The 12282-nt window shown below is 36.3% G+C and overlaps 1 protein-coding gene across 7 annotated transcripts in view; it reads left to right on the top strand.

The window, feature by feature from the left end:
- The first annotated feature begins 3567 nt into the window (after positions 1-3567).
- Positions 3568-12282, top strand: part of LOC120771152 (protein quiver) — a 30748-nt gene continuing 22033 nt past the window's right edge. For 2 of the 7 annotated variants that reach the window (XM_040099029.1, XM_040099023.1), the window contains exons 1-2: positions 3768-4056; positions 11606-11823. The gene's annotated coding sequence lies outside the window, so the exon portion shown is untranslated. The other 5 variants (XM_040099025.1, XM_040099026.1, XM_040099024.1 and 2 more) reach the window with 5 other exon arrangements.

The raw sequence follows: 12282 nt of genomic DNA on the forward strand, positions 1-12282 counted from the left end.
TTAAGGAAATTGAATAATTGTATGCTAGTTGACTTCTATGAGGTCTAATTGTCTTCTGACACTCCTATCTTTTAATATAGTTGCCGACCCAGACAGTGTTAAATCGTCGAGTCAGACCTTGGCCGCATAAAAGCGATCGTGAGAATTATTATCTATGGTCTGATCCCGTCAAAATATCTCGCTTTCTGAGTCTATAATTAGATGACTTCGGACAATTAATTTTTCTCCAAACTGGGGTTAGAAAGCCATTACAAAAAGAACATAAGACTTAATCACAGTTAGAACCGTTCATTATTTTTCTTTACAATCACCTTTTCAACTTGTACTTTTATACCTTGAAAAAATATTTTATGTTTGCCATAGAGGAAATCTTCAGAGATCTTATAAAGTGTACATATATGTATGTACATAAATGATCTACTTGCCTAGCTAAGTCGATTTAGTCATGTTCGTTCGTCTGTCTGTCTGTATATACATGACTTCTCCCCAAGAAGCTGTTCCTTTATGGAACCGCAGATATCGGACCCGCAAAGCATATAGCTGCCATACAAACTGAACAATCGCTATCAAGTGCTTGTTTGGAAAGCTTTTTTTTAACGGGATATCTTCACAAAATTCGCATGGGTTGGCAATAATGCAATCTCCGAAGAAATTGTTCAGATCGGAACACGCCCGTTTTAGTAATTGGACGAAGGTGTAAAATTTTAATTTCATTAAAAGAATTAACTACTGCTATACTCTATGCAAAACAAAAATGAACTGAGGAACAGACAAGGAAGATGTGGTGGCTATATACAAGGAAAACTACAAGACGGTCGATAATTACTAACATTAGTGAAACTATTATGACAAAGTTCCGGAAACTAAAGGCTTGTCAAACCTCACCTTTGAACAGTGATTGGTTGCCGCTTGACGTTTCTTCGATATACTCGTATGTTCAAGTGATGCCTGCTTGGATGTTTTCATTAATACCAACTCAACAGGAATTTGATAAAACCGGAATTACCTCCTAAAAAAGGGACTCTTAATACATACCGAGTCAAACTTGATGGGGCGAGGAGCTCGAATTTCTAACTAGGTTCTGGATTTTGTAATAGGTTAAACAACTACTTCTATCACCATATATGATGAGATGTCACAAGACCTAAGCCAGCAACTTCGAAAAAATTCAATCTCCTCAACCGTCCGTTAGACGACATCAGGGAAAAAAGAATTGTAAGAAGTATTAAAGTCGGACTAAAGACAGAAAGAGAAGCAGTTTTCAACATGTGAACCAAAAAAGTCGAATAACGATGCGAAACTGGTCCACTCCATTTGAATAAACATTTTACCAAATGAATTTAAAAATTGCTTTGCTTGGCGTCAAACAGTCTTACAAGCTTCCAAGCAATCGCAAGGAAGCTTTCAAAAGCTCTTTTGAACATCACACTTTTCTACGTAACACACTTGTGGCATATTTTTTAGTCGCTCAGGGAATCCCATTTGACACAGCTAAAAACAACAAGACAGCCTAGTGAATGTCAATGGATGCAGACATTGTGGGATTTAATTGACTTTTCTCCGACTACATTTTTTCGGCAGTTTTGTTTAGAACCGTTAAATGAGAGAATGGGATACAGCTGGATTGCCAACTCTGTTATATAACTTTTTTGGAATAATATTAATATATGTAGAGAGAGTATTGTTATTGATACAACTGTAAGCAATAAGATTTTTTTAACTCAAAAAATGCTTCTTGTATCCCAGTTTACCAAAGCAGAAGTTAGTATTTTTATTGGAAACAAAATTACATTATTATATTCACTTCCAAAGCAGAAAAACGCTTTTATGCATTTTTTTGAAGAATTTTGTTGAATCAATAAATAAAAAATGTACATTAATTTTGATAAAATTTGAAATTGGTGGATTCCGTAGTCGATCTCTAGGAGATGATCCGCTAAAAGGTGCGGGATGGTGAGGAAGATTTCTCTGCTTAAAATTATCTAAAAGCCAAATGCATACATAGGTACATATGTATATCCTATATTGAAATATAGGTAATGTTAGAAAAATTTGTCAAAATGTTGATTTTTGACAAACTGGTGGCTTCCCAAAAAATTGAGTAGTATTTTGTAAAAAGATACTCTTTAAAGAGAATTAAAAAATTAAAAAATATCGAAATGATCGTCAAAAATTTTATTTCTTCGATCCTTATCTGACAAATATAAAGTCGTCTTCAAGTTTGAATTCGATTTTTTAAGACATTAAGTTCAGCGTTTCGAGGAAAGACGTGTTTAAAGTCTTGAGAGCCGATTATACTAAGTTAAAAAACCTTACAAATACGGGCAGAAACTATTTGCCGGATAAGTTTCGAATTTTCGGAGAATTTTTTAAATAATTGAACCTTCGATATATACAAATATGTATGTATATCCTAAATGCAACAAAAATATATACTATATCTAACAAAAATCGATTTTTTCAAGTTCACAAGTGGATATAAGCTCTAAAAAGGTTCATGGAGTTTATTACGGGATTAAATGGGTTTATTCCACAAAACAAGGCCTGTTTTTAGTATCTTTTTTTTTTTTTTTAAAATTAAATATTTTATTATACTTTTAATTATTCCAAAGATACAATTTTGTAAAGCTTTTGTGAAGGGAAATTTGTCGAAGGGAAATATTCAAAACTCGGCCACTACGACGTCATTTCCAACAATTCCTCTTGAGATAAGTGCCTCCACGTTGACAGCAGGTCTTTTTACAAGATCATCTGAAGTGAAAAGAAAAATGGTTTTAATTAAGTTCATTAAGTAGGTATTGAACGATGGAAAAAAACAAAAATTGTATTTTTACCAGACGTACAACAAATTAAAATTTTTATGAAAATATTTTTACTTTCAATTAAAATATTCGTTGAAGACCATGTAAATCATTTTGCGAAGAACAGTGTAAAATTTCATTAAGATCGGTTGAGTTGATTGACTTTAAAAACATAAAACTATTACTCAGATCAACCTGAGTATTGAGGACATTATTCTAGAGATGTTATAGAGTTAAATTAGGCAATAAAAAAAATCGATTTTTGAAGCCGTGATACCCTTTAAATATATACCCAACCTCTAAATATATTGCAAAAAAGGTCTTTCTATTGCCAAAAAAAAGGTTTATTCTTCCGAAGATACAGCTAGAAGTTAAAGGAAAGAGATTTCTGTCGTGAGAACAGCCAGGGATAATAATTGCAACGGGCTAGACTCATATCTTGACCAAAGACAGTCAACTCAGCGGAATGGCCTCAAACCTATATCAAAATGTTTTACGCCTCTACACCTAAGATAACAAAAATAACAACCAACGTCTTTTTCTACAAAGTTACTAATTATTTACTTAAGCTCAACGTATATTTTTTACTAAATAGCACCTAGAGGCTGCAATCTTTTGGCCAACCACTTCAATTAGAACACGTTAAGCAACTATAATTCAGCTGCGCTGGCATCCCTGAACGAGAAATACCACAAGCAATGTCAACAAAAATACTCCCGATGGCCAACGAATTCGGCTAACGTGGCTGAGCGACCACCCAAACGCTTTCAGCCGAGTCAGTTGCTCTCGTAACAGCGGATAACGCGCAACAAAACGGAAAAGTTCGGGCGCACGTTCAAATTGTCTGCAACACACACACACATATAATACTAAAGTGGCAACAACAAAAGCATGAAAATTTTTAATTAGAAATTTTTTTGGTGAAAATTTGTGAAAAAGTAGAAATAAGACATTGCCAAAGTAAAATATGTGCAAAAAATTGAAATGAAAAATACAAAAGCGAAGGCAATGCAATAACGTGTGCGTGTGTGTGCAGGCATTTGAAATACAGAGGAAATGAATAGTATGAAAAAAGTGCGTGCCAAGTAGGAAAGAATCGATGAATTGATTGCGTGCTGCAGTGGAGGCAGCGGGTGAGCGCGGGCGAACGGGCGAAGTCAGCTGGAATTTGAAAAAGTGAAGCATAAGCAAATGCAAAGTGAAATGTGTTGCAAATCCATATAAGAAAAAAATCACAACAACAACAGCAAAATTGGTGCGTAAGGAAAGTGAAAATTTATGTTGCAAAACATAGTTGTTGTAAGGATCTGCGCCAGCAGCGCAGTTGGCATAGATTTTTGACAACCCGCATAGCCTACTTACAGGCGTGTTGTTGTACAATTTCGGTAGTCACCTGTTATTGTTATTGTTACCGCTGACACGGTTTCGGTGTTACGCCTTGTGAAATATATATACAAACATTTTTATATACTTACTCACACACACACACACACACATATACACGTTTAGTTAGAAGTTGAACCTCTAAGCCTGTATTTATTCATACGCTAGCTGTTTTTGGTTGTTTTACCTTCTCGGTTTTTAGCAACATTTTCTTTATCGATTAATTATGAAACAGTGACTGACAAGCGAATTCCTTATGTGTTTGGCAATAGCATACCAAAACAACAACAATAACAAGTAATAGTAGCAATGTGCATCCATACATATGAATGTTTGTACGTATGGATGTATGTATATGTGTCTACCTATATTCACACTTTTTTATTATCTTTTCGTAACTTCGGCAATCGATAAATCAGTGCCTTACATAAATTTGTTGTTGACACACGGCGAGGCAGCAATCAAAGCACGCCACACATAAATATATACATACATACAAGCAATGTAGTATTTATAAACAGAATTTGCAACACTTGATTAGCGCACAGCTTCCGATTCGGCAACAAAAACAATAATGCAGTCTTTGACAGCTATACCTGTGCAAAGCTATATATACATAGGTATGTATGTAAATGTCAGTCTGTTCCAACTGTCAATGCGGTAGTTTGACAACATCCTTTTTGGCTCTCTCTCTTCTGGGGTTGTTAGGATTGACAGCTAAAATCAAACGTACATATCGTTTTTAGAGAAGGATAGCAGTATATTTACTGCTCCAATGCGGAGCCTTCTACAATGTGGTGACTATCTACTCCCATAGTAGGGTACCGAGACTAGTAAAAGATGTAAGCCCCCTTCGCTAGCATCGAATTATGTTTTGGTAGCCTGGCTACAGGAAACTGTGAGAAAAAGAATCATTTCTGGCCACCAAGTAAATGGTGGTCAGACAACTTTCCTCACATGCGTGAACTTCTACAGATGGCTTCATCCAATTTAAAAATTTCTCGAATATCCCGCTTTATCCAGATGATCAAATATTCCTCAGATTTCATACTTTTAGACATCCAGGTGAAATAGCGGAAACAGAAATAAAACATCTAAGAAGATTTGTGATAAATTCAGAGTGTTTTTGCTGAAACCTGATGTCAAAGTAAGGAGTTTTTCATTTGATATCACAAAAGACTGTACAATCAGTCTAAGTGCGATCCCTTCACAATGCTGAGGGAGTAAATTTTTATTACATGAATAGAGACAACTCCCCTTAAATATTATTCATTGAACCGTAAAAGCTCACCTCGACTTGATTTGACTCATCCACTTAGTGTTCTGGCTCATTTGGAGCGCCATTCGCTATTAATTTTTTATTATATTATGTCAGATTCGAGTTTATACTAACGTCTCTTCACCATTTCTTTCGCCACCTCTACTTGCCGTGGTTTGCGCAAAAGATTCGGCACTTTTGGTACGTGTCCAGCATTGACACTCTTCATATCCAAAATTTTAACCAAAATGTGTTGAATCGATCCATAGGAGATGTGGAGATCCTGTGCGATCAACAGACTAACTTTTCGTGTCGTAAACAAACAACGGCCAAACGCACACTAATTGAAATATGGAGATCTAACTTCACACGAACATAAAAAAGGTAGTGCCTAAGTAAAAAATGAGAAAAAATTAACTTCAGTTGCACCGAAGCTATAATATGCTTCAAAAATCCAAAAAAAGTATAGGCATGCGGATAAACGAACAGACAGATAGGCATGGCTAAATAGCTCATCACGCTGATTATTTACATATGTAGATATGTACTTTGTAGGGTTTCTGACGCTTCCTTTTGGATTTTACAAAGATCGTGAGAAAACCCTGTTCAGGGGTCAATTCGCCAGTATGAACTAGTCCGAGTCAAATTTGATCAGATGGTATATTCGGGACCGTTGAAAGTTATTAGATTTCATCTAGTGTTAGTATAATATATTAAGTATATAAGTTTATTTTGTACTTAAACGACGTTGGTCCAATCCCTTTGGTCATCTTCAAGATTTGGTTCAAGTTAATATTCAACAAATTTGGTTATACCAAAAAGTAAATTTGTATTCCGATAATAAAGCAAATGAAGATCCTTTGCACCGCTATAACCTAAAAGTGAATCATTTTGGGAAAGAAAACCACCTGTTTGCCCGCAAAATGGCAATGTCACAAAATTGATTACGTATACGCCGTGTATGCCTGTCCAAAATAACCCGTTTTTAAAAGCCTGAAAACAAATATTGTCATGACGCACAGAAGTATAGCCGAAAAGGTTAAACTAAACTAAAATTTTATTTAAAAAAACAAAAACAAAACATTTTATTTACTGCCCACACACATACACATGCATGTGTGTGACATTTAGTGGTGACTGCATTCTGTTTGCTGAAGTGTGTTGTGTTCAAAAATAGATTTAAAATAAAATACACGCTTATGCTGAACAGACTAGACTACGCATATACACACATATATATGCAGATATATATATATATACATAGGTACATGCAACTGTACGTCCGTACACACACACACGTGGCACAAACAGTTTACCACATGCCTGATGGTCGCTCAAGGCATTCGCCTGTGTTAATATACTATATTTATACTCCTGCAACATGTTGCTACAGAGTATAATTGTTTTGTTCACCTAACGGTTTTTTGTATCATCTAAAACGAATCGTGTTATATATAGGGTTATGTATATATGAATGATCAGGATTACGAAACGAGTTGACATCCGAGTGACTGTCGGTCTGTCCGTCCGCCCGTCTGATGATATGAAAAATAAGTTCGTAGATGTGCGTAATTGAACCACTGCCACGGCCACAAAATGCCATTAAACAAAAACCTATAAAGTACCATAACCAAACGCCAAATTAAAATCTAGAACTGTAGTTTGGCGCAGAGGATCGCAGTGCCAAGGAGCACTTATGGGCTAAGATTTTTGAAAAAATGGGCGTGGCACCGCCTTATAATAGGTTTAATGTACATATATCATGGTCGCCTAAACCACTAAAGCTACAACAACCAAATTTGCTAAGCTCAAATAATATAAGAACTCCTACTCCTAGTCCGAAATTTGATGAAAGATAACCCCGCCCACTTCCCATATAACGTTACTGTTAAAAACTACTAAAAGATCAATAACTAAATTCGGCAGAGACATTAAATTTTACCCCCGAAATGGTATGATAATGCTTTAAAGGAGCCGGGATCAAAATTGGACGATGGGCGTGGCACCGCTCTCCTACAGATTAAATCACATATCTCGGAACTTTCTCGACCGATTTCAACCAAATTCGGTATATGACATTCTTCTGATATTCCTCTCTTAGAGTGCGGAAATGAGCAAAATCGGGCTGCAGCCAGACCTACTTCCCATATACAACAATTTTAAACTCCATCTGTGTAGTGTACAAATCAAGAAGCAATTAATATAACGCTCAAAAAGAGCCTTTGAGGTATGTCACCTTATGAACAAAAACTGTCCAAACCGAACCTAAACTGTTCAAGTACCGAATATGAGTAGCCCAATGTCGATAGTTGACTTTTTAAAGCAAATATTGGTCAATGTGTGAAATATGTAATTGAAATTTGGAGAGAATTTGTATTCCTATTAGTATGTCCATGTATTAAAATTACTTTGATCCGGTCTACACTTCCCTTAGCCCCCCTATACTTAATATAAAGATATTCGAATTTCCGGGTGACTTTATACCGCAAATATCGGCCAATATGTGAGTTACCTCAATGAAAATGATAGAGCGTGTTTACTCATAACAGTGTATCTTTGTGCCTAAAGTGGATAAAATCGGGCGAAAACTTGACCTAGCCCCCATATAACTAACATCGAGCATCCGGCTGACTTTACTGATGATTGGTGATGGTATCTTAATGAAATCCAGGTCCAGCATGTAAAATATGTTCGGTTACAGCCGAACTTAGCGCTTCCTTACATGTTTTGATTTTATTTTAATTATTTAACTTTTTGTGTTTGATAATTTGCCAGAGTTCAATGTGAGCATGCGACGCGCTCACCCACACATCGGTGCCGATTTGCTTGTGCACCCATCGGGCAGCGCTCGTTTGCCAGTCACACTTTTATTTCTGATATCAAAAATATATTTTACAACTTAATTTCCATGCATACGTAAATAGCGTCTAAAAACACTTAATATTTATTGTATTTTCGTTAGTTTTTCGAGATACGAAACAGTTTTGTTTAATATTAGAACTGAACGCGTGATGGACGACATAAAGTGGGCGTGTGACAATTACATTTAACAAAAACATTTTCTTTATTTTTGCGATGCGTTAAATTAATTTTTGTGGCCTGCAAGTGGTTTCTGTTTTGCCTTTCTTTCTGCTGTCCATACAGCTGGATGTTGTCTAGTCTAAAAATAATTTTTTTCTGATTTCCCACAGCGAAGAATTTCGATTAAATGCTGCACCAGCTGAGTGCTCGACGCTGTGCCATCTATGAAAAATCTCATTTCTCTAACTTTTATACCCAGCTGATTATTGAAATGCGTTAAAAATGACGTCTATACCCTAACTGCTTTGCTAGGGGTGTTTTTTTTAGTCATGTCGTTTGCAAGAAGAAATAAAACGCATATATTTTAATGTTATGAATAAGTGTTTGACATTATGATTTAGAAATGAAGTGACAGCCGTAGCTGGCTCGAATAAATTTCAGCCGAGAGGACCAAAATTCGACAAATAGATGCGTATGTCAGCAATAATACGCCGAATACTCTCTTCCAAGGAGTCAATCGTCTCAGACTTATCTGCGTAGACAAGCGATTTCCCATAACCCCGCAAAAAGGTCAACCGGTGCTAAATCGCACGATCTTGGAGGTCACGCCGCAGGCCCACGACGTTAGATAATTCGCTCATCAAAAGTTAAGTAATGACTTTAAAATTATGACCGGCTTCACTTTTGAAGAAATATGGACCAATGATTCCTTCTGCTCCTAGAGCACACCCAGCAGTTACTTATTGAAGAGGTAACGACGTATCAACATTGGTTTTTGAATTATCACCACTCCATATGCGACAATTTTGTGTACCTTTCTTTTAAAATCTTCCATAAAGTGGATGGGCATCTTTAATTGTTGCGCGCCATGACGGAAGAACTCATTCGTGGTTTCTACGATACTCTGGTACCCAGCAGCAATAGCGTTTTCGGTGTACTCTGCACGGCGTCTCTAAGGATACACATTATCCACTAAAGTAAACGTGTTGCGAAACTGATCCATGGTTGCTCGAATTACCGACTTTGCTGGACAGTTGTGTCCGCCAATTATTAAACGCAGCTTGCGATAAGACGCGCGAATCGAATAATTATTTTAGTAATAAATTTGCGCGAATTGTCCCAGAGTAAGTCCGTCCATTACGAAATGAAAAAAAACCAACTTTGCAGAAAGTATGGCTTCATTGAAACCCAAACATCTTAAAAATGCAATTGTTAGTAGCTTTAAGATATTATCTACCGAAGAGGGCAATTTGATTGTGTTTAGCCTGCCAAGCCCAGACACCTTCCAAATAACCGCCATATAGCAATGTTCTGCTCCACATTTCGACTTGTAATTAAAAGGTTGTGACAACAATTCCATTCCTTGTAATTTCTTTCATGAACGAACCCATGAAGGGATTGGAGCACTAGAGGGAAATTCTTCTGGCTCTCCATCAATGCAAATTACAGACTAGTGGAGCTGCAATGGTTTTTCAATATGTTTCAAATGGTTGAGCTTTCACTCCGATAGGAGAACGGCAAAAGTGGTCTTGAGTTCGGGAACTATTCGCGCAAGACTCAAAGCCTAGGACGTAGGGGAATCGCTGCAATCTGTAAAGTCAATTAGATCACAATAATGGGTCGATGAGTTGTTCGAGCTATAATGTGTTGGAAGTGGCGCCGTCTTGTTAAAACCAAATGTCGCCGAGATCACAAGCTTCAATTTCAGGTGTCAAATAGTTGGTTATTATGGCGCGATAAAAGTCGTCATTGATAGCTACGTTCTCATCGGCATCATTTTTAAGTACCATTTCCACCGGCCCATAAACCACGCGAAACCGTAGTTTTTCTGGATGAAATGGCAGCTCTTGAATCTCTTCAGGTTGCTCCTCGCCTCAAATGCGGCAATTTTGGTGGTTTACATACCCATTGAGCCAGAAGTGAGTATCATGGCTGAACAAAATTTGGTTCGAAAACGTCGGATCTTCTTGGAACTTTTCAAGAGCCTATAGAGCGAAGCGATGTCGCTTGACCGGCTTCATTTATTGCACAAACTGTATTTTGTACGCTTCCAATTTAAAATATCGACGTAAGTGCGCCAATTCGTACCAAACGTCAGTCCGAGTTGTTGCGAACGGCGCCGAATCGACTCTCCACGATCTTCGTGTACTATGTACATACATATGTAGGTTGAGCGAAGCGCACGAAACACATTCTTAATTGAACGTGACTTTTTATAATAAATTTGAACGATTTATAAACGTTGCTCAGATATGATGGAATGCCAAACAATGCTGAACAAAAATAACATGACAGCTTGAGACGACTCTCGTTTGGGTATGGGACTCTCTTTTGTGTATGGGAAAAAGTATCTCTACTTGAATCAGCCGTTGCATAAATAACGGCAATTTAAATCTAGCGTTAATTTTTGGTCATCTTTTATTAAAAAAAGTTTTTTTTTAGATATTTGAACAAAACTATCAACTTTAAATATAAATCTAATTTCTCCAGTTACTTACAGAGCAGATTCTCTACAATACACTCCTTGTCTTCCGTATTTCCAGATATATTTAGAATAATTTTGATTAATATCATCGTAAAATATTTTATTGTTTCCATGCACAATGCGTTCTGCACACACATACAAACATGGATATTTAAAAAAAAGGAATTTCAAATGCGACACAAGATTAGAAAATCTTCTTCACCGATACAATGACGTCACTAATATCACTTTAGAATTTTTTTCATTAGCAAAAAAAGAAAATATTTTATCAGCAGAATATTTTCAATGTCACTTTTATATAAAATACTTTTATTAATAGAAAATATAAATGATTTGGCATGCTCCTCTTCTTTCTGCAGTTTTTAATTTTAAAATATATTATCAATTTATTTTTTAGATTTTGCGCTTGTGAACGAAAAGCGTTCGAATGATCGTTCAATTACACTATAATTACTCTTAGAAATTATTCAGAAAACAGTGAACTGAGTATTTGTAGATACATTTATTTTAAACTCACACTCTCACTCTCTTATTGTCTGATAATTGCATTTTAATTAAAAATTAAAAGTAAAGTTTAATTAATTAAATAATCGATCGATAATTCATTACATGGAATTATAATGATTCAATTCAATTACGTCTTGCAATTACTGGTAGGATGATTTTATTATTGCTGTAAAACAAAGCAGTGAAATATTAGAAAGCCGCCGGTAAAGGATAATTATCACAGAACGAGAGGCGAGTTCCAAGGAGGCGGTCATTAATGCACTGAAGAAGAGGTACGATGACCGTGTAGTGTTCGTCACGAAGCTGCTTGCTCTGGTTTGCTTGCCCAAAGAATCTAATAATTCTCAATTTCATACGGTTGATAAGAGGTAAGTCATATGATGTATTGGTATGCATTATATTATATATTCTTCAATATTTATTTTGTCGCCTTCAAAGTCATTCCCACCAGATGTAATAAACTTCTGCCAACGATTTTTCCCGTCTTGGAAACACTGTTCATAAGGACTTTTATGGGCCTTCAGCTCCTTCAACGAATTTTATTTTACCTCTTCGATCGCCTAAACACGGGTTCCACGGAGCGGCAATTTCAGTTTGAAGAATAAGAAAAAACCACACGGAGTCAAATTTGGTGAAAACGGTGGCTGATAGATGGCATTTTTGGCTTTAAATTCGGTCACAATTGTGACTCAATGCGATGGTGCATTATCATCTTGTACAATCCATAACTTGTTCTTCCACAATTCCGGTCGTTTTCGACGGATGTTCTCAGGGAAACGCCTCAATACGGCCAACTAAATCTCCTTATTGACCGTCTGTTTCTCCGG

Source organism: Bactrocera tryoni, chromosome 3, assembly GCF_016617805.1.
Source record: "Bactrocera tryoni isolate S06 chromosome 3, CSIRO_BtryS06_freeze2, whole genome shotgun sequence".
In the NCBI taxonomy this organism is placed as follows: domain Eukaryota; kingdom Metazoa; phylum Arthropoda; class Insecta; order Diptera; family Tephritidae; genus Bactrocera; species Bactrocera tryoni.